The sequence below is a fragment of the Ailuropoda melanoleuca genome, chromosome 14 (genome assembly GCF_002007445.2).
Source record: "Ailuropoda melanoleuca isolate Jingjing chromosome 14, ASM200744v2, whole genome shotgun sequence".
Taxonomy (NCBI): domain Eukaryota; kingdom Metazoa; phylum Chordata; class Mammalia; order Carnivora; family Ursidae; genus Ailuropoda; species Ailuropoda melanoleuca.
Window position 1 is genome coordinate 25,365,971 of NC_048231.1, and position 23,079 is coordinate 25,389,049.

A 23,079-nucleotide genomic window follows, 5' to 3' on the forward strand; every position below is an offset into this window, starting at 1 on the left:
TGTATACATAGCTGAGAAATATCTTGTTCCATGAGTCATAAAAGAAGCTCCCCAGGAAGGAGTTAATTATCAATCTTGTATCTACTGAGAACACTAGGTGGGTGAGGGGAGAAAGGGGGCATATAGTAGTAGAGAGTCTACCGATGGCCTTTGCAAGAAGTTTTAATGGAGGAGTGGAGATGGATGCCAAACAAGAGACCAGAGTTGGGAAGGAAAAATTTTTTAAAAAAATGTTTTTTTAAGAGTGTGGGAGGGAATGCCAGGTTCCACCTTCATAGCTCCTCTTCTTCCTGTAAAATTAACCCCTGAAATTTGTTAAATCTCATGGTTATTTGAATACCTTCCCCACCCCCCTCTTCACCTTAGTAACTAACATCTGGCACTTGAGTTATAAAAGGCTGTATTGGATGGGCAGGAAATCTTCTTAAAAGAGTGCTGCCACACACCCATTGGTGTCCTCCTCCTTTGTCCTGTCTTCCTTCCTGTCTCGTGGAATGAAACACAATGGCTGAAGCTTCAGCTGCTATTTTTGGCCAAGCTGCTGAGGGCTACACCCTGTTGATGTCATTGCAGTAAGTTGGAAGGACGATTTATCACCAAATCACTGAGCTGCAGTACCAGTCCCAGGTTATCAGCTTTCAGATTTAATTTCAAAAGACAGAAGTAAATTTCTGGAAAACCACTTTTCTTTTAGGTTTTCTATCCTAAAAACCTGAGCTTAATTACAACTGAAAGAAGATACCTAGGAAGAGGAACAAAGAAATTGTGCAATAAAATTTTTCAATGTATTTAAATGCAGAAAGAAAACACTAAGGTAAGAGTTCAAAGATTAAAGAGGAGTGCATTCCTTAAAATAAATATACAAATAGATAAATGACAGATGATGGCGATGATACAGGTTATTATTGGAGACAACAGCATGTATTCTAACTAAACAAAGATAAATGTATAGAAATATATTTAACACGATGGATAGATAGATGATAGATGGATAGATAGATAGATGATAGATAGATAGATAGATAGATAGATAGATAGATAGATAGATAGATAGACAGGCAGATAGGAAGGACCTGGAATCCAGAGAAAGGATAGAGGAGTTGTCTTAAGGGAGAGAGATCATTCCTTAAGGGTAATCGAAGAAGTGAATATTACAAGTTCAGAAACAAACAAGGTTGGTAAACTTGATCGTTGGGAAACAAAGGAGTTCTAATTTGATAGCTTTTAACTTTTTAGCAAAGGTATTTAGCTGATCTGTACAGAGCAAGAGAAATTTGATGAGAGTGAACTAGGCATGAAATTGTTAGGGCAATTCTACTCTGAGGCATATATACAGAAGAAATTCTTACAAGTGAGCAAAGAAAAATGAAAAGAATCTCAGTGAGAATCACTGTTAACTCCCTGGCTTATGAGTTTCTGGTGGGATTATCTTCTCAAAATATTCTCTACAGATTGTGAAAAAATACTTATTTTCTGTTAGGAAATAAATCAAGTTAGAAGAAAGTCTGAATTTCTGGTCAATCAATGCCCCCAAGAAATGAAAGTTTTCCTCTGTTATACTCCTGGTAACCTTGCTTTCCGAACAATGTTGGTGGCCCAATCATTTCCTGGAGTAGCAGGGACAAAAAGAGGATGACTATTGTCTACTTTTATTTAGTTCTTCACTGCTATTATATACAGATTACATGGACAAAAAACAAAAAAAAAATGAACAAACAAAAAAACCCCTTAGGTTATACTTTGAATGANCGAACAAACAAAAAAAACCCTTAGGTTATACTTTGAATGAGGACTAAAACACTAGAAAAATGACATTTTTTCTAGGTGAAATTAATCATNAATGAACAAACAAAAAAACCCCTTAGGTTATACTTTGAATGAGGACTAAAACACTAGAAAAATGACATTTTTTCTAGGTGAAATTAATCATATTGTCCCAAATATAAAAATGTTGAAAAATTAGAAAGCAATCCTATTCAGAGATTAAGAAAGGATCTTGCAACTTCTTTATGTGATCTTTAATAATGAGAAAAATGTAATGGATATCTTGGTTGCCTTTCCATTGATAATACTACATAATGGTAAATGGCTTATTGGCTGAGATAGTGGTTTCTGTTTCCCTTGAATTGAATCACTTGTTAGGCCACAAACCTATGTTCTGCATATACTGCTCTTAAATTATTCTCAGTAATGTCTGCATCCCATGTAATATCAAGAGTTTTGACTCATAAGAAGGGTCAGGGAAAATGAAATAGGTTGATCATAATGTTCTATTTTAAGCCCTTAATAAATATAAATTGTGAACAAGTGCTTCAGTTTTTAGCTAAGTTCAATTTATTTTCAGTAGGAATAGTATTGCTTTATTATTTATGATTACTGAAAATAAAAGACTATTAAGTAGAGTAAGGAAAATATTCCAATAATTAGGCACTTAGAGCATACTCTTGGATACCTACACTATTGAAAATGCTAGAAGTTTAGAAGGAAAACTAAGATAATATGAGAATTTCATATCTCAGAAGGGTTCATCCTGGAGGTTTCAATCTAGCTGTGACTCAGTTTTTCAGGATAGTGTTAAAGTGGTCTTCATCTTTGTAGGCCCTGAAATTTAGCTGTGTCAGTTCCATCAAGGGTGATAAGTTTTGGGTAATTAAGTTGGCCAAATCATCCCAGTGAGATATTCTTTAATAGAACACTGAATAGTATTATATAAAACATACAGAGCTCCCTAAATTTTTACCACCATAAGAAAAGGCAGATATTGGCAACCATCATGTGTCTTGTGTGGCTAACATCCTGATTTTCTGAAAGAATACATTTTTTTTTCACAGGAGAGCAGTTATGTCTTAAAAGGTCTGGTAAGGTATTATCGGGCCAATGTTCATTTATGGTAGTGCCTCTACATGATCTCTTACACTGATGTCTTAACCTGTTAGACTTGATATCTGAAAGAGCTTTCCAACGTATTCATATACTTATTCATATTGAGTATTTTCCTTATGCAAATCACTGCCTTAGCCCCTGGGGACTATGAAAGATTAGACAGCAATACTACATAAAATGAGAGATGCTTCATTGACAATATTTTTTTTCCAAAACTACAAAACAGAAGAGATTCCTTGNTAGATTCCTTGAACAGAAATAGTTGGGGAAGTCTTTCCATTAAGTCATTCAATAATTAATGTTGAGGACCTACTACAGCCCAAGCTGTATACTAAATCTTGAGGTAGAAAAACAGAGTAAGATATGGCAATTGGGAAGAATTTTCAATTTCCTTTTGTTACGGAGATTTTATAAATCAATGGACCTAGAGTACCATGGTCTGGTCCTTTTTTGATATTCAATATTGGTTGAATAAATTAATAAATATATGAATGTCAGTCATGTTGAACCTGGTTCTAAAACCAAGATTTTTTTTTTTAAACCTAAGGATATGGTCTAATATTTGTACCTTTGAAAAAAATTGCATGACCTCTGTAAATTAGTTAGCTAATGTCTGGCATTTAATAGGAACTCCTGCTCATGTCTTTCTTTTTCCATAGCAAATACAATAGAAATAATCCATATATATTTAACACGATGAACCTGGCTAAGGATAGATAGATAGGAAAAGGAGGGACTTGAAGTATATTTTAAAAATACAAAATGTGATGTAAATGTCTAGTGTAACTGGCACCCAAAGCTCCAGTCTTATGTGTTGCCTTCCCCCACATATCATTTTTTCTTCAGTTATAGAAAACCACTTGAATCCTTGTGTACACCATATTCTTTGTCCTACTGTGTTCTCTTCCATGTATTACCTCTGTTTGGGGACCATGTGAATTGGGAAAAGTTATTATTATAGACAGTGGCATCTATCCTAGTTAAACAAAAATAAATATTAAAAATGTGGGTAACACAGAATTACTGGAAAAGCTAAGGAATAGACTTAAGGCTGGTCTTTCAGAAAATTCTTCAAAGGACATCACAGATATAGCCATCAGGGAGCCATTGCTTCTGTTCCATGAAGAGAGTTGCAGAGTGGAAGGCTTGGTGCCACAGTGGCTGGCTTGCAGACACCTTGCCTCTCTTCTGCATGGGCCAGAAACATGGAGGTTCAAGTTCTGCTCTCTCCCAAGCACTTCAGTGGCAAAGTGGCATATAGGGCATCTTACAGGCAGAACCTCAATCCCATCCAGTATCTGAACTGTTAGAGAGTCTGCAAATTATAGTCCTTGCTTCCCAGATGTGGCACCTTTGAAAGTATTTGGCATGGGTGTTAGTGAGCCAATTTAAAGTACCTCTAATAAACTCACACTTTCAATGAGTTTCATTTTTCCAGTGTCATTCTTGTTCCTTCATATCACTCCTTGTTATCCACCTAGATTCACTCATCTGTTTATTCATTCATTGTTCGATCATTCATTCAACCATCATTTATTGAGCACATAATATATTTCTGGCTGCACTGAAGAGCTTCTTATAATGTAATTCTCTCACAGTTATCATTTAGATTATGAATGTTTCTGTAAGAGATTTTATAAAAGATCATTGTGATTGTCTGCTTAATGATTTATCTCTCATTACACTGTAGAATCAGTGAGCGTACACTCAAGAAAGGAAAAATCACTCATTCTTCCAAATAGAAAACAGAAATACAATGCGTTAAAAAGCTTGCACAACTGTGAAAGGACCAGGGCAGCAAATGCCAAGGAAGTTGCTGCTGGAGTCATAGAGTCATAAAAACAGGAAGTGCCAGAATTTCAGGGGAGACTTGGGTATGATCTCAGCTGCCTGCAGGAGAGAATCAGAAAGCTGACAATGAGTTTGCAGGGGAGCCTCTTTAAAGCACAGCAATCCCAGAGAAGATGCCCCCATAGGTCTCAGCTTCTTATGGTTCTGGGTCTGAAGGTTCAGGAAAGCTTACCTGAGAATCTCCCTAAGACTCACGTCTTCCCTCAACTGCAGCCAGAGAATAATGACCCCTCCTCCCTTCCACCTTCCAAATGCTGTTCATTAGCATAATCACAGGAGTACTGGAGAGAAGTTCTAGAAAATAAATTGCTGGCTTCCCTCTTAGAATGAATGGATGAATTCAGATACCATTTTGAGTTAATAACAAATGATATATTATAGCCCATCCATTTGGTAACTCAAGTATTAATCCTTCTACCAAATTAAACTGGTAAAGCAATAATGACAATGACTTCATTCTTTCCTTTAATATGATGGAGCTGTCTTTATTCCTCTGAATAAGTGATATTCTTTTCCCAAAAAGAGTGTGCCTTTGTGGAGATGGTCATTCCTTTCTTAACTCAATCACAATCTTCTTTAATAATCTGCAGTAATTTATTACATTTATAGCTGTAATTATAAAGTTGTAAATTTTAATTATAAATATAAACACAATGGGCAAACTTACTTAAAAGAAAAGAAAGAAAGTAAGAATCATTGACTAATGTGTGATATAATGGAACAAGAAAAAAAGAATATGCGTATTTATTTTTTCCTGGTTACTATAACTAACCCTGGGGATATAGTTGGTATTTATTACTTCCTTCTTCCTTTATCCGTTCTCTGTCCATTTTTCTCAACACCTCTACTGTTTGTGGTTATTTTACCCCATCGATTGACTTAAACTTTCTTCTAGAAAATTCTGAGCCACTTCTGGTTCTGAGAANGAGATTCCTTGAAACTTTTGAAAGTGGTTATTTTACCCCATCGATTGACTTAAACTTTCTTCTAGAAAATTCTGAGCCACTTCTGGTTCTGAGAATATTTAGCTACTATCATTCATTAACATTTACTACTCGAGATCAAAGTCCTAAAAGGCACCTTACAGATTTCCGTCAAATCCAAATATAGTCCTTCGTTCTTCTATCAGGATCAATCATTCTCAAAGGTCTGAGGAACCTAATGTGGTCAGGTGGTAAGTTCAAGTTCAAAGTCACTGTAATCATTGTTTTGTCCCCTTGTAGAAGCACTCCGCTTTTGTGCAGTAAGTCTTCTAACTAACAGGATCCAAAGTTGCAGGAACTGATAGCAACAGCTTTTGGTTTTGGGGACACTGTGTTTTGGTGATGGACCACCTAGAAAACCCAGAATAATTTTCCTCTGTCAGTATTTTTCATTTTTCATTTAATCACATCCACAAATTGTCTTTTGCCATCTAAAGTAGCATTCACAGGTTCCAGGGCTAGGAAGTAGACATATTCGGAGGCCTTTACTCAGTATACCACATCATGTTAGCACCAAGTGATGGTAGTAGCCAGCTTTGGTGAAAAGAAATATGTTTTTGAACCCATGAATAATCTCCATCTCTGTTATCAATATAATTTTATGAGCTCCTTATGCGAGCATGGGATCGGAGTGGAGTGGCAGCAGGAAAAGAAGCTTGCGTCTGTAGATTGAGTTCTCTTGCCACCATTTACTACAATCGATGTCTTTGGGGATGGCTTTGGTGAAGAATTAAAATAGGACACAAATCCTCACACCAAATGCTCATTACAGAGTGTCCATTCACAGGCATCTTCCCCAGATCTTCTTATTATTAACATTTCATCTTGCTCTTGCCATTTCACTGATCATCCAAACATTAGTCGCTGCCATGAATCAAAGTGAAACTTTTGTCTGGCTGTCTCCCCTTTGCACTGATCCATAGAGAGGGGACAGTGGGTCGTGCTGCATAAATTTCTCCTGTTCCTTGTTTCTCTTGCAAATTAATCAAACTCAAGGGAGGGGGTTGTTGGAACCTCCAATCTGTAGCTGGTTGGTCAGAAGCACAGGTAAGAGCTGGAGCTTGAAACTGTCCTTCGATTATAGAGTTGGATGTAACGGGGGAGGCGGCAGTCTTTTAGGACTGAACCCTTAACCTATAGAATCTGATGCTATTTTGGTGTTAATAGTTGAATTCTTGGTCACTCTGCTGGTGTCCAAGGATTGTTTGGTGTCATATGTGGGGCAACACTCCCTGTTCTGCTGGAATTGAGTCTGGGAACACTTGAAGCATACTAAGCTGTCAATAGACAGTCTATGTTCAACTGTAAATTCTTCAGGGATGGGACATCCTTTTAAACGTCTTCTCAGACTTTGTGAGTACAGGAGTGAATGAATGAATGAATGAATGAATGAATGAATGAATGAATGAATCATTGTCTAGGTCAATTTGTTCATAGTGAGACAAGCCTTAAGTATTCTTGGAAAGAAAGAGTGACTCATTCCTCCAGCTTGCCTTCATAAGAACTGATATACAGCTTTTGAGTCAATGACTTTATCCCAATGTTTACCAGTATAACAATTAAATGACTCAAATCCATGACTCCTCAAGGCCTGTGAGAAAGCCAAGATGATTTTACTGCCACTTTGACATTTTGTCAATGTCTGTGAATACAAGGCACCTGGGTCAGCAGTGGAGTTGCAGATTCACTGTCTACATCAAGGGATTTTGCATTCAATTAAGTTGAAGAACCACTGAACCTGAACTCAGTTCTTGTTACCTTACCATGTTTGGACTGGTTGAAATGGACTTTAAGCATTTGGAGCTGCATTTAATAATATCTAACTTTCATCATTGTGCTAAATTTCTGGAAATTTCTGGAACCTGGGACCTGCTATTTCTGTTTCTCATTAAACTATTTGTTCTGCCTTCCATTTTTCTTCTTTAATACATATTCTTGAGAAGTCAGTTGGATTAAAGCAGCATATTTTTTTTCTGAGATGGCAGTTTCTTCTATTTATTTATTTGTTTATTCAAAAATATTTGTTGAGAATCTGCTATGTATCAGGCGTTATTGTAAGCAGTTATGAAGACCAACAAGCTTCTTTCTGTCAGAAAGCTTATATTCTAGTGAAGTGATAACACATAAATAAATGAACAATTTAAAATGTTAAAAATAACATCAGATAGTTATACATCCTGTGAAGAGATTTAATTTAGGTAATGGGATAAAGAGTAGCCTTATATTAGTTATTCAGAAAAATCTATATAAAGCAATATATTTGGCAAGGAATCTGAGTGAAACAAAGGGGAAAAAATGTTAATGTTGGAGGGGAAGGAGCATTCAGAGGGACCAGCTAACATAGGGTTTGGCAGACTTTTTCTACAAAAGGTCAAATATTTTTTGCTTTGTGGAGCAGGCTGTCATGACAACTAAACTCTCTTGTTGTAGCACAAAATGAGCTACAGCAAAAATACAAATGAAGGGATGTCACTTTGTTCCAATAAAACTTTATTTACACAATCAGGTGGTAGGCTAGATTTGGCTCTTAGACCGTAGTTTGCCAATTCCTGTGCTAATCCAAGGACCCTAAATTGTAACCAAACAAAATGGACATGTTAGAAGAACTCAAAGAATGGCCTGATTGCACCCTTATGGATAGGATGAAGGATGTTATGGAATAAAGCAGGAGCTGCAAGCAGTGTCAGGGTAATATAAAAACAACAACAGCAACAACAACAACACTAAAGAGATTGGGTCATATTTTAAGGTTATAATAAATTATGAATTTGGCAACAAATTCTTGCTGTACATGTATCCATACATCATTTTATATATTTAGTGTGGCCCTTCCAATCTGATTTTGGGCTTGCACAGCTCTTATGCACTGGGACTCGTTTTCATTTCTGGTTTTAGGAGGGATTTTCTTTTATAGAAGTTCAAGTACACTCTAGCTGCTTCATAGAGGATACATTATAGAGTGACAAGAAAGAAGATAGGATGGCTTATTAAAACCATGCCAGTAGTACAGAGAGACTTGTTGATGTCAGAGGGATAATGAAGATTCGGGACATGTTTTGGGAGTGGTTTCAACAGAGTATCATAAAGGGTTGAATGTGGGGAGTGAGAAACAAGAGAAATCTGAAATCACATGGTAGAATCTGAATAACATGGTAGAATGGTGGTATTGGACAGTGAGATAGGGAAGTCTGAGGATCAATGATTTCTGAAGTCAATGACAATCAAGAGATTTGTTCTGGCCCGTTTCAGTTTAAGGATCAACATGATACCTAGAACCAAAAGAGATTTCTAGTTTCATGGCTAATTGAGTCTTTCTGCTTAAGCAATCAAGCCTAAATCTTTTAGTTCTTTATTTGAAGTTGCCAAATTGTGTCTAATACCTAGAATTGCTGAGAAAATACTATGAAGACATAACAAGTGAAGAGTGAAGAGAGAACAGATGCAGAGGTAGAAAAATGAGAAAGCCCTTTCAGAATTACACCTAAAATTTCTGGTTACTGTAAATCAGGTCTCACTTCTATTTTGGGCAATATTTATCTATCTCAGAACCCCTCCTGTATCTTAACTGAGTGGATCTTCGGGGAATGAAAATTTTCTCTTCTTCTAAAAGTGCTACAGTGGAAAAAACTCTGCATTAGGAGTTGAGCAAGGCAGGGTTGGAATTACGGCTCCACCACTAACCAATTCTGTGATCATAGACAAGTTATAGAGCCTCTCCCCTCAATTTTCCTCTCTCTATGTAGTACAATTGGGCAATTCTTATGCAAAGGCATTTTGAGAAGATTTAGTTGGTTTAGATTAGTTTCACTCTTGTTAGATAGTATTTATGATCAATTCGCATAAAATTATGGTCTTGAGAGGTCTTCACAATCAGGCTTGTGTCCACATTTTGACCTCCAGCTCTACCACTATCCTTCTTTCTTACTGCCCTTCAGCCACAGAAATTTGGTTTTTTTTTTCCTGCATCTAGAACATACCATGTGACCCTTATCTGAGACTTTGCATTTACCCCACTTCATTTTCACATGGCCTAATCCTCCCTGATCTATATGATGCCAGCCTAAATGTCATCTACTCAAAAAAAGTATTACCTGTCCACTGGAACACTGAGTTTCAGGATTTTTTTTTCATAGCACTTAAAATTCAGCTTAAGTTATTTAATCTATTTAATGTTACTATCTATCTTCCCTACTAAAACATAAGCTTCACAAGACCATGTTTATCTTTTTTTTTTTTAATCAAAAACCAAGCATAGCACAAGTCTGACACAAGGTAGAAACTCAGTAACTGTTAGATTTTAAAGACTTGATTAATTAGCCCCACCATCTTCAATACAGTACTTGGCACCATAAATAATAGTTAATGTTATTATCATTTTATTATGGTCTCATTTTGAGAAATAATTTTTGAATTCCTCAGTAGTCTTCTGCTTTAAATAGATTGACAAAGGAAAATCTCTCAAATAAGCTTTTCTGAATTTTTCCAACTTATCAAAAAATGGCCCCAATGGAACTGTCTTCCTGTGTAACAACCAATTAGTCTAACAAGTTTTGGTTTGACTGAAAGGTGTTCTAGTTTCAACCACTTTTACAATTAAGCTGCCTTAGAAATCTGGGCCTTGATTTGCATTTTTCTCGCACAGAAATTTGTCTTGTAGTCCCTTGTATAACTACAGGACAAATTTCCACTCATTTACTCTATTTTTATTTCTTTCCCTCTTTTCCTCCTTTCTTCCCTTCCTCCCTCTCTTCTTCTCCCCCCCCCCATTCATTATTCTTTCCTCTATCCTGCCCTTTTGTCTTCCTACATTTATTCAACTAATCAGGCATTGCTCTAGATGGTGGGGGTAGAATCACAAACATGACAGAGAAAACCTTGCTATAAGTGAACTCACACTCAAGCATGGAAGACAGGCAATAAATAAGAGAACAGATAAGTGAGGGATTTGTGTAGCTCTATTCACGAAGAATATTCCAGTCCAAGGGGGGCAGGAAATGCAAATGCCCTGAGACAGCAATATAGTTTAGCATGTTTATGATGAATAAAGATATCAGCCTCAGAAGTGGGGAAGTGGTTAGAAAAACATTTGAAGATTAGCCTGAAGTAAGACCATTACAGCCCCTATATTTTACTCTAAATACACAGAAAAAGATTGAAGAGTTTTGACAAGATAATGGCTTAACCTGATTTACATTTTGATATGTTTGCTCTGTTTTGTGTGAACCACAGAATGTAGGAGGTCAAAGGTGGAAGCAGGGAAACCAAATGGGAGGCTCCTGTTGTAGCCCAAATGGGAGATGACAATGGTTTGGAATGTAGTATAATCATAAGATCATGAGTCTCGGGATCTATTTTCAAGGTGAGGCCAATAGAGTTTGCTTGTGGTTTAGTTACAGTGCATGAAAAAGAGAAATCAAGCTTGATTCTACAATGTTCAACAAGCAATGTTGAAAATAGCAATGCTATTTATTTGGGAGGGGAAGAATGAATTAGGATAGAAAACCTTGAGTTCAGTGTTGACATATTAAGTTTGAGGTATATCAAACGTTTACAGTTCTATATGAATCCAGAGTTCAGAAGAAAAATGGGATTCATCTATAAAATTTAAGAGTCATCTGCATAGTGATGATGATGTTAAAATCCATGGCTTGAATAAGGTCACAAAGAGTCTAAGTGTACTTGGGGAAAAGGCCAGAGTATTGATTCAGGAGCGATCCCAAATGAGGAAAGAAAATGATACTAAATAAAAGATATTGAGACAAGGAGCCATTGAGATTAGAGGAAAACCAAGAGTGGTTTTCTGTCATGGTAAAGGAATAAATTTGGAAGGTGAATGGAGGAGGACAAACCAGCTGATGAAAACATTTTCTTTCTCCCTAGGTTCTGTCTAACCATGCTGCCCTCCTGCTTCCAACACAATTACTATGGCTAATTGACCTTGTGGTAGATTCCACGTTCACTACTAAAATGATCTGTTGACAAAAGCCCAATCATCTGTCAACTTTTTCTGACATAGATTCTCATCACACCTCACATAAGAATATAAGGTATCATTTCGGACAAATGGATATATTATTACCTCTTCCGTAAGTTGAAGATAGTATTTATTTATTTTTGTAACTAATCCTATGTTAGTCCAATGAAATGATGCACCTTAGAATTCTTTCAACATTATACAGTACTCTATTCATGCCAGGATTCTTTGCTCTTATTTGTGAAAGATGCCAATGGCAGTGAGGAAAGACAAAGAGAAGAAAAGATAAAGTTTGGTTTGTTTCCTTTTTGATTTGGAATGAATCACCGGGTGTACTTAGTTTCTGTTCCTTTTCTTTAACATGAGTTTTCAACTTTGCTACTCATAAGTTTAAGTCTTATAAAGTGTTTCCTGCTGAAATGCCATGCTGACTGTTTTTCAGCAGCAAATAAATATTGCTGTCCTCACTAATTTGAAACAGTATGAGTTTTAAACCTCTAGCTGTGGGAGATTTATTAAGATTACAGTTTTCATCACCATCCCTTCAAGTCCATCAAGATAGGTCAAAGCTGTATAATTTAAAAAAAAAAAAACTAACAGCAATTTCCATTCTTTTTTGAATATGCTTTCTGAGCCACACAAGCTTGAAGTAAATGAAATATCACAGATATTTCAGATATCCACATATCCTTGTAAATATTTTAACCTGACCTCTGTTTTTGGATGTAAGAAAAATTGTTGACTATTTCATTTAACCGTAACTATGAACATAAAGTATTCCTTGGGTGAAAAAAAAAGGCATACTTTCTACACACTAAGTTATTTTTATGCTTTCTTTTTAAATAGTTATTTTATAATAGTTAAAATGAAAACATGTAATTTTGCCATTAACTCTGAAATGGTGAATATTGGTAAGAAACTCTTTTTTAATTATTGTAATTTTCTAAGTATCATTTCAATGAATTGCCTAATTACTATATTTATTGATTTACAGTAAGTTGCCTCTGGCAAATGATTAGATGGTAAATGGAACCATTTTGTTCTGAGTTCATTAATACTCCTGCAAACCGAGGTTCCAGAATACTTTAATAATTATGATGGTCAAAATATAGAAATAGCTTGAGAAAAATTCGAAAATGTTTCAAGAAATACAATTTACGGAACAGCCAGCATTTGAAATGACCCTCTCTTGTTGGATAGATTTAAATTAACACTCCAGTGAGAGTTAGTATTTTGCCTAATAGACCAGTCATGATCATGAAATTTTGAGAACAAATTGCATCATTATATAACAAATCCAATTTTAAAGGCATTAATTGAGTCATTTTTTTCTAAGATACTACAATGAATACTTTTATAAGGAAAAAAATGACTCCTCTAAAGCTAATGACCAATTAAACAATACAGTAACCCTTGCTATGCGTAAGTTTTCACTCAATATTTATTCAGTGAGTAAATATACCTATTATATAAGTCTAAGTTTTCAGGTTAGAATAATTTACTTCTAGTGATTTTTGTATATTTATGCATATCGAGTACTAGATTTCAAGAAAATCACATTACCTACTTTGTAAAAGATAATACTTCAGTTGTACTAATAAGATATGGCAGAAAATCATTAATTATCAGGTTTACCTTTTACTCATGTATTCTTTCCCTCTGAGGGGAAAAAAAAGTTTCTTTTTTATTCCAATTTTTGAAATAGCTTAGGAAAGTAGAAAAAGCACTGAACCATTTTGTCACTTGTGATCCCAAACAAATCACTTAAATTTTTATGACTTCTTTGCTGCCCCTGGACAGTAATTAAAATGGCATAAACCTATGTGACCAAACTCCTCCCACTCACTAGACTTTTGCTCACTTTCATGAATTGCTCCATAAACTCAGAATATAAATATGGTAGCACAGGTTTCTATGTAATTGTCAAAGCCCCCTTATACTTTATAAGCTGAAAATCTAACACTGCACTCTTGAGCTACTCTGCACTTCCTTCAACTCCTTGGGAATTCCATGTGTTTACTTGGTCCGAGTTACTTCTGACGCCAGGCAGACAAGAAAGCAGAGAGTGGACACATCTCCATTGTTTCTCACCGTCACAGAGAGTCATTGTTGAAGACTAATTGTGCCTTGTCCCTTGAATGTTGTCCACCCTTTGGTGGTACCAGGTCTTGAGTACCATTCACTCAGTGTGCTGCCGCACACATAGGCTCTGAATCTCTCTCTTACACTCTTTCTCTCTCTCCTTCATTTCTCATCCCCATTCTTCCTCACAATACAACATCTTAACCTGATTTCTGGGTCTAGGAGGAATTCTTAGCCCAGCTATGTTGTTGTCAGCCCTACTCTTCATCCTGGCCCCTTAAGCCATTGTATTGAGTCTAGGTTACTAGCTTGGTTTTCTGTATGCAACATATTTTACTTTACGATACTCTCACTAAGTCTTTGCTGGGTTTATCCAGTTTTATTCTAATTTTGTAACCTGGGAGGTAAGAGCTGATGCCTTTAATTATAGAAGTTCCTGAGCTCTGAAGCAAAATGAGTGATCTATGAAGTAGGGATCTAAAGCAAGCTTACCCAAACATTAACAACCAAATTAAAGAACATTAACTTTGTATCCATGCTAGTACTAGTGAATATTATCTGCACTGGAAGATTTACTTCAAGGGACCTTTACTCATCACCATAGTCAGAAAAGCTGTGGCCTTTTAAATAATCCCTTTGATAGGTAATTCATTTGAATCTCTCCCTACACAGTTATCATGAGAATTGTGCACATCCAAACATTGTAAAATCTAAAATGTTAGGCTTACTAAAGTAATTCAAATTCTCTACACACATATTTCCAAATGGTATGGTGCATATGGAAAAATAAGTCCTTTAGTCAATGGTCCTATTCATTTGCAAATGTGCAGATGGAATCTACAAGTAGAGAAAATGATTGCTTTGCAATTATTAAAAGATGGAATATATACATATATACCTAACGTTATTCATGTCATTATTTGTAGTGTTTTTATTCTATTTTAGTTTTAAATCAATTAAATCCATCAATATTAATTGAATTAAATATTAAATATCAAACATATGATTTAAAACAATTATTTCTTAGTGTACTGAATTTAATGATTTCTTCATTCAAAAAATGTATTAGATAATTCTTGTAGAACATTAAAAAAATTTATATCCAAACCAACCAAAACTCTCAGTATGCTAATAATAGGGCTTTAAAACAAACACCTAAAGTTATTTCTTTTCTTTAGGTAATGATAGTATTTGAATGCAACTTACAATACGAATATTTTATATAGGGCTTAAAAAGATTAGTGAGTAGAATAATAAATATTTTGCTACTGCACACATATGACGTTGGCTTCATCTTCATATTGGAAAATCTTCCTCTGGATTTTATAGCTCCATCCTGTTATTCTTGTTTCCTGTCATAATTTTTCACCCACCCTTTCTTGTTAATTTTTCTTTTTAAGAAGAATATGCTCATTCCTCTAGCTCTGAGTGAAAGTATACCTGCTAACGCTCTTGTGCACTTTTCTCTTCTAACATTTGAATGAGATAAATTTCTGCCACAGACTATGTAGCTCTCAGGATGGGGCAAGTAGTGTTCCAGGGGATTCCAAGAGGCTTGTGGGGGCTGACATGTATAAAGACTTCAGATAATTAGCTGAATCTCTCAAGTCTTCTTGAAAATGTGCCACCTTCCTTTGCTTGCTTTATTACATCTTCTTTTCTGTCAAAAGTTTAAAATGTGGTCCTTTTACCCAAATTTCCTTCTTTATCTGCTACCTAGTATAGAATGTTGCAGAGTATGAAGGGGCGTTGAACCAAAGGATTAAATTTGAATTTTTAAGCTCACATTTACTACCTCATGACCTTAAGTAGGTTTACCTTTAGTCTCATCTCATTATACGATGTTACTACCTCCTCACCATATGTTGCTGCTCCATTGGATATCACCTCCTCATTACGTGATGCTACTACATTTATTGGGAAATTTATATTAAAGATCCTATCTGCTTGGTTCATTGTTAATGTTCAGTGGATGTTAGCTGAACATAAACAGGTGTTGGTGAATAGATATGTAAATGAACTTGGCTACATTTGAACAGAAATTATTGTTTCTATTGTAATTTTTCATAAGTTTCTAATTACTTATCTTGCTGAATTTTAGGGCACTTTAAACATATTGATTTATTCATTGACCATTCCCCATGTGTCTAGTATTTATAACATTGTGCTAAGTATCATGGCAAAGGGGACTCAGATTGGTGAAATAATTATGAGACCTTATTTCCTCTCATTGGTTCAGCTTTAACTCTTCTTTGCTCTGAGCTTTTGTGCTTAATTCTGTTTCCTTAACTAATAACAGTTGTGGCCAAGGGGCTATATTTCTTTCACCCCAGGTTTTGTGAAGTAATACATTCTCGAGAAGTATTTATTAAAAGAAGGAATAATTGCATAAAGCAGGAAGAGTTCAAGGGGGTTACTGACTTAACAGTGGATGTGAACGCATGCTCAGGCAGATCTGGTGTGATTCAAGATGTCTTCCCCAAAAGGCTTGACATTTTTTCTCTGCCATGAGTTTTGGCATCCAGTTCTATCAATCATGAATTGAGCATCATCTTTTAAAATAAAGGCACCTGAGAGGGAATTGAAGGCTATTGTTCTTGCATCATTATAAGTTAATGATTTTGTGTGCATTTCCTTCCCCAAGCTCTAGGCTCCAAAAGTATTTGTTGTAATTAAAATAAAATTAGTTTGTTTTCCTCCCACACCTAACTAAGCTTAGCTGCACCAATTCAATGGGATCTGGGGAGGAGATTAAGACTCATTTGAGAACCTTGAAGGAATTGTACACACTTTTCAGTGAGCTCGAGTGGGGTACTACGTTTGATTGATTAAAGCTAATTGAAAATATTTGTGAAATAGATTTTGCCATCCTGGCTTGAGAACCTAATTACCAATAAGGACATTGAATACACGGAAAACAAAAATATGATCCAGATTTCTAATTACTCTGGATTGTTTGAACAGGTCCTTTCTGTAATTTAATTTTTTCCTCACACGGCGATAAAGTTATATTGTGCTTTAGGTGATTGAGGCAATATATATTACAAGATAATTAATCGAAAAAAGAAAAATCAGTGGTTAATAAAATAGTTATTTATTGCCTAACAACTGCTGAAGAGTTTCACATTATTTCCTTTAGTTCTTATCAAATCCTTATGAGATTAGTAACACTATCACCCTAGTCTATAGACAAGGAAAGGGACCTGGAAGGAGGAGAGAAAGTCAATAAATGATAGGGCCAGAATTTGAAACCAGGTCTCTCAGTGCACCTCACCATTGTTGCATTGCCCTGAGCCCATATTCATCTATCCATCAAAGATCAGTGGGTCCTGTCTTTGTGCCTGGCACAGTGCCTAGGTAGGCTAGAGGATAATGCAAACATCCCTGTTTGTGTCTTATAGAGTTTAGATTCCCATGGAAGGAGAGAAATTACGAGAATGAACACACAAATAAATATGCACTTACATGTTGCTATCTATTATTTGAAGTAAAAAGATAGGTATGATGAGAGAGGAAAAGGGATGCAACTTAATTTAAATAATGTAATGATGAGGTTGGAGTGGTCAGGAAAGGTTTCCTGGGAAGGTCTAATGGAGGCAGGGTTTGTGTGGGGTCTTAAAGGATGAATATGATGTAGACAGACTAAAGGAAAGGAAGGGGTTTGTAAAAGGACAAATACTTAAAAAATTCGTGAAAGTAAATAAAGTTGGTTCTTTCCAGAGACTGTGAGATTAGTCTGGGTGGGCTTTGTGTGTGCTCGGTCATTGAGCTGGCTGCAACACCAAAGCCAAAGGGTTTTAAGATCCTGCCTGAACTTGTCTGCCAAGCCTCTCTGGATGCCCTTATACCATAAAGTTAACCAGCTGAAACTGCCTCACCCCCATTTTGTCTCCCTTTCATAGGCAATGCTATTTATCTAAATTTCCTGGACATTTTATCTTATAGACATTTTCAGAGTTTTCCAGGGGCTTTTCTGACAATAGTTTTCTCACAGCTTGAAAAGGAACAGATAAACTCTAATTTGAGTTCCACCAAATAGTTTCATCATCCTCTAAGCTTTTGGAAATGTCTATTCCGTGGATTATAGTCTGTGGAAAATGTGTATATATTTCATGGAATATACTCCATGGAAAAATCAGTTTGGAAAGCACTGTATACTATACCTCTGAGATCATGGTCTCCAGTAAAACATAAAACAAACAAACAAAAATGATCAAAGTTGCACCAAAAATCATGTTTCAAGCAGCATTTCTCTAAGTCATTTGATCATGAAAAACTTTTCTGTTGCTGTTGAGGTTCTTTAAGAACTTTACCTTCTACTCATAGTTTGGGAGAAGCAGCTTCAACTCCATCACATAAAACATAAAACTCTTTCTAAAGAAGGCATTTGGCTTCTTAAATTACTACTAGACAAAATGAGATATGAGTAAGCAACTAATAATTCAACCACATTTGGTACTTTGTCAGCATGTAATCAAATCAATTTACATGGCACTGAAAAGCTATTCATATGTTTAATCTCATCTCTTACTTTTGTACTATTTTAATTGACCTCTCTGTTAATCAGTTTGGGGCAAACCAATCCTGTTGGAAGGAAAATTTGTACATGTATTTCATTTCAAAGTCTCTCCTAAAAATAGGTCCTAAATATAATGATCAAAAATATAACCTTGTATCTTCTTAATATCTACCATCCACATACATTTTTGAATTAGTATTCTCTCCTACGACTTATCCTGTCTAACATTTAAGGAATTAACAGTTTTTAATAAATTAGTCCAAACTTTTTCAATATGTAAATTAATTCCAATTCTTAATTATGTCTTCTTAATTCAGTTTTCTCCCCCTTAGCCACATGTACACTTATAAAATATTTTAAAGATTGTCTTGAAGTGCAGTTATTAATATATCTCAATTTTAGTTTAAAAGTTCACTCTCTTCCAAAGTCATGGAGTCTCAGGAGCAAATGAACTTGGTAATACTTGCTTTGTTTTGTTCATCACATCTTGAGGTGCCCCCTAGGTTGCCCTGGACTTCATACACTCCATGCTGGGATCATCTGTTCTTTTTTCTAATTTGAGTTTTCCAGGTTTTTTTTTTCCTCTTAAGTTAGTTTTAAAATAATACCACCATCTTTTTGAAACACTTGGAGAAATGATAGTTTTTATTGCATTTTCTCTTTACTTCTGTCAGAATTAATTATACATTATATTGTAAATTTTTTTTCTAGTCCATGTTTGGGTAAAACAGTATTTGTTGAGACAGGAACAGTGATACTCCAGATACATCATTCAAGAATGTTTCAGAACACCTCCTAATACTTTGAAATACTATAGACGCAAATCTGGAGCCGCAGAGTAACTTGCCTAGTATCATACAGCTCGAAGAGGCAAAGCCCTGCTTGGAACTCAGGTTTTTCTGAGTCCGAGTATGTGCTCATGCTTCTCCACCACAAAACCTCACTTCATTAATAAAATACTAAGGATGACCGGCTTGGTAGTAACCCATGCAAATGCTAAGCTGCCATGATTTTCCAGATATTACTTTAATAATCTAATTAGCACCCAGTGGCTAAACATTATGCAGTAGGAGCATGTGTACAAGAGAGAAAAAAGTTAGATTTATTGGACGAAGACAAAAATGATACATTCTTAGGAACAGATATTAGCTAATGGCTAAATGTGAAAATTTGCGTTTTGAGGCACAGTGCACTTAGATTAGCAAATCCGTGCTTCTGGTTTAGCTTCTTTGTTTCCTATTTGCTACAGGTTAGCATACAGCTTTCTAATGAGATGTGCATGCGCCTGTGTGTGTTTGTAAGACAGACAAAAATTATCATCAGATAGCACTCTTTAATGAGAAAATGTGTAGAACTTTCAAATTTGCCTTACTCTTAAAGAAAGACACATAAAGAGATAGCCTCAGATTAATCCATATCTAAAATTGCACCCTAATTTGTACTAATCCCTTTTTAACCACTTCAGTCAATAATGATACATGCAGTTTATTGATTTGTATTTTTACTCAACATATATTGCTGGGGTGATTTTCTTAGGTCAGACTCTTATTCTATGCACTGGGGACAAGGCTAAAATCAGACTGAAATGGTCTTTGCCCTCATGAAGTTTCTTTTAAAGGGTTTGAAGACAAACAGTAAACTTGTAAACAATTTACAGATTGTGAACAGTGATATAAAGCTGCTATACTGGAGGGTAAAGTGTGCGGGTTGACATTTAAGCTGAGTCCTGACGAATGAGAATGAACTAGTCATGCAAAAATCTCACTGAAAACAGTTCTACTCAGAAGGAATGGCAGGTGCAAAGCCCTAGGTCAGGAAACATCTTGGCATGTTTAAAGAACATTAAAAACAAAAACAAAAACACCACCCACAACATCTCGGACTGCAGTGAGCAAGCTAAAACAAAAAGGTATTGGTTCTATTTTATGTGCAAAGGGTATATCAGAATGTTTTTAAGCATAAAAATGATATAATCTGACTTTTATAAGTATTAGTTCGGATGAAATATAGAAAGCTGATTATAAGAAGCGTGGCATGAACAGTAGTTTCAATCCTATATTCCATTTTTCATATTTCTTGGAGCTGAATGGGGCTGTGTCACTAGTGGGCTTAGTCAGCAAAATCCCCCATGAACATGTCTCCAGTCCTTCACATTTTGGACCACAGCAGTGGTGGAGGCTGAATGCTCCAGATACTGCTTCTGTAAGATGGCAGAGTCCCAGCCAGCCTATGACCCTAAATGACTATATGCATCAGAGTCCCCCGAAAATCCATAAGAAACATGTTAAAAGAGCATGAGATGAATACTAGTTGGGTTAAGCCACTGCAATTTTGGAATTGTTTGGAACCACATTATAACCAAAATTATTAGGGGTCATACAGAGAGCAATGTGGGAAGAGGAAACAAGATAAAAATTGTAATAGTTTGCGTGAGAAGCAATGTTGTCTTGAATTACTGGTGGTTGCAGTGTAGAGAGATCAAATTGAAATGGATTTGAATTACATTATGTAGGTAAAGCAGATAAAGCCAGTGGGCAGACTGGATGTTCCGAGTGCCTTCTAAGAGGAGTTAGTCTATTTTATCAATTGTCTCGTGGAACCTGAAACCCATTCCCACACTGACCTCTATTATCGCCTCTGTAAGAGGAGTTGGAAGCCTGGAACCTACATTCTCTAGACTCTCTCAGAGGCAGGGTTCCAGTTTATGTCCTGCAAATGGAAAACTCTTGTTAAAGATTTGATAGGATGAGAAGAATGGAGAGTTTCTTTGACTTCAGTGTGGAGGTGTGAAAGCTTTGAAAGATGGCAAACAGGAGATTTTTGCTAACAGATTGCAAGCATCAGTATGTGAATCAATCTAGTTGATGCCGAGAGCCTTGTCTGGGGTTGATGGTGATTTCTGCTCATAAGGATTTCTGGAAAATCAGCATCAGGTTCCCTGATCTTCTCTGTCCCCACTCACCCAACAGTTTCACAAGATTCTAATTCTTTGTATTAAAATCCCTTCTTAATGGAAATACCTAGCGTTGTTTCTGTTTTCCACACAAACTGTTCATTACCCAGTGTGATATAGCATATCTATTTTCTAACAAATCACCTTAGTAATCAGAGGAAACCAAGGCTCAGAAAGTTAAGGGCATTGTCTAAGGTCCTTTCATTATAATTGGTGTAACTGGCCCATAAAGCCAGTTCATAACTTGTGATTCATAACTTGTGCTCTTTCTATGGTATCATGTCTCTCTAAATCTTAATATTCTTCTCTATAAAATAGAATTTTAAACAATTCCCTTGTAATATTAGAGCCTATGATTGACACTATCACAATTTATGCATTCTTACTCCAGCAATGAAATTTCTGCTTATAAGGAAATGATACCTAGTGGTGCATCTTGGCACATTTTTATTTTCCATCTGATTCTCATTTTCACATAAAGCTACCAAATCAGATTTCATAATTTGAAACTCTTTGAATTTGCTGGTTTAGCTTACAGGTAAATGATACTATGCAGAACTGCTGTTATGAATCCAATAACACCATAGTGAGAAATGAAAAAATAGACATTATTGAAGAAGTGAAGGAAAAGATTTTAAAGAACTGATTTTTGAGTCAAATGCCTTTCATTGCAGAGAGAGGGACATTAAGGAAATGCCTAAGTAAGCAGAATGTTGCAGCTGTAGGCTTTTGGTTTTTGGTTTCTTTCTTTCTTTCTTTCTTTCTTTCTTTCTTTCTTTCTTTCTTTCTCTTTTTTCTTTTCTTTTCTTTTCTTTTCTTTTCTTTTCTTTTCTTTCTTTCTTTCTTTTTTTTTTTTGCAAAGATATTTTTCTCAAATGCCCTGGGAACACATTTTTTTTTTTAACTTCTCAAAATAAACTAAATTTAGTCTTTCTTCTTCATAGTCAGGAGTGTCTTTTTCATTCAGACAACCTTTATATAAATACAATGGGCGAGTACCTGGTTGGAAATAGTTGATTAGGAGAAGTAAAGAGAAGCAGACACACATACACTTAGACCACATGAGTAAATGCATGTGAGTGAGTATATAGAAGACAATATACCATGTTTTAGGTTTCACTGAGTGGCAGTCCCAAAAGAACTGAGAGGTCTTAAAAATCAAGTGAGATTATTCAAATATCATTCTGTTATTTATAGTATATACAGCATATTAGTCTGCTCTGGCTACAACAAAATATTGCAGATGGGGTGGCTTACACTATTTATTTTCTCATGTTCTGGAGTCTGGAAGTTCAAGGTCAAGGTGGCAGCAGCTCTGGTTTCTTCCAGACTTGACATGGTCACCTTTTCACCGTGTCCCACATGGCTTTCCTCTGTGCACACAGACAGAGACATCTTTGGTGTCTCATCCTCTTCTTATGAGGACACCAGTCCTATTGAACCAGAGTTCCACCCTTAGGACTGCATATAACCTTCATTAACTCCTTAAAGGCTCCATCTCCAAATATAGTCATGTTGGGGGTTAAGACTTCAACATGTGAATTTGAGGGGGGACACAGTTCAGTCCAAAGCATATACATAACAAGGATTCAATAAATATGTGTAGAAATGAATTTAAGACTAGTACATTATAGATGGAAATTATGATTTATGTCATCGTATCAATTTTCAAGTGACGATTACAAAATATTTCCCTAAAATATGGACAGGAATACCTCTTCAGTTACAAAGTCAGAGGACTCAGAAAGGATATACCGTTTTTATGCTTTGACAGAAAAATTTTCAATATTTTTCCTTATATTTTTATTCACTGAATTTGTGAATGAGGGCAGTA

At 35.7% G+C, this 23,079-nt stretch overlaps 1 pseudogene; it reads left to right on the forward strand.

Annotated features, from left to right (window-relative positions):
• The first annotated feature begins 504 nt into the window (after positions 1-504).
• Positions 505-23,079, forward strand: part of LOC109490563 — a 48,880-nt pseudogene continuing 26,305 nt past the window's right edge.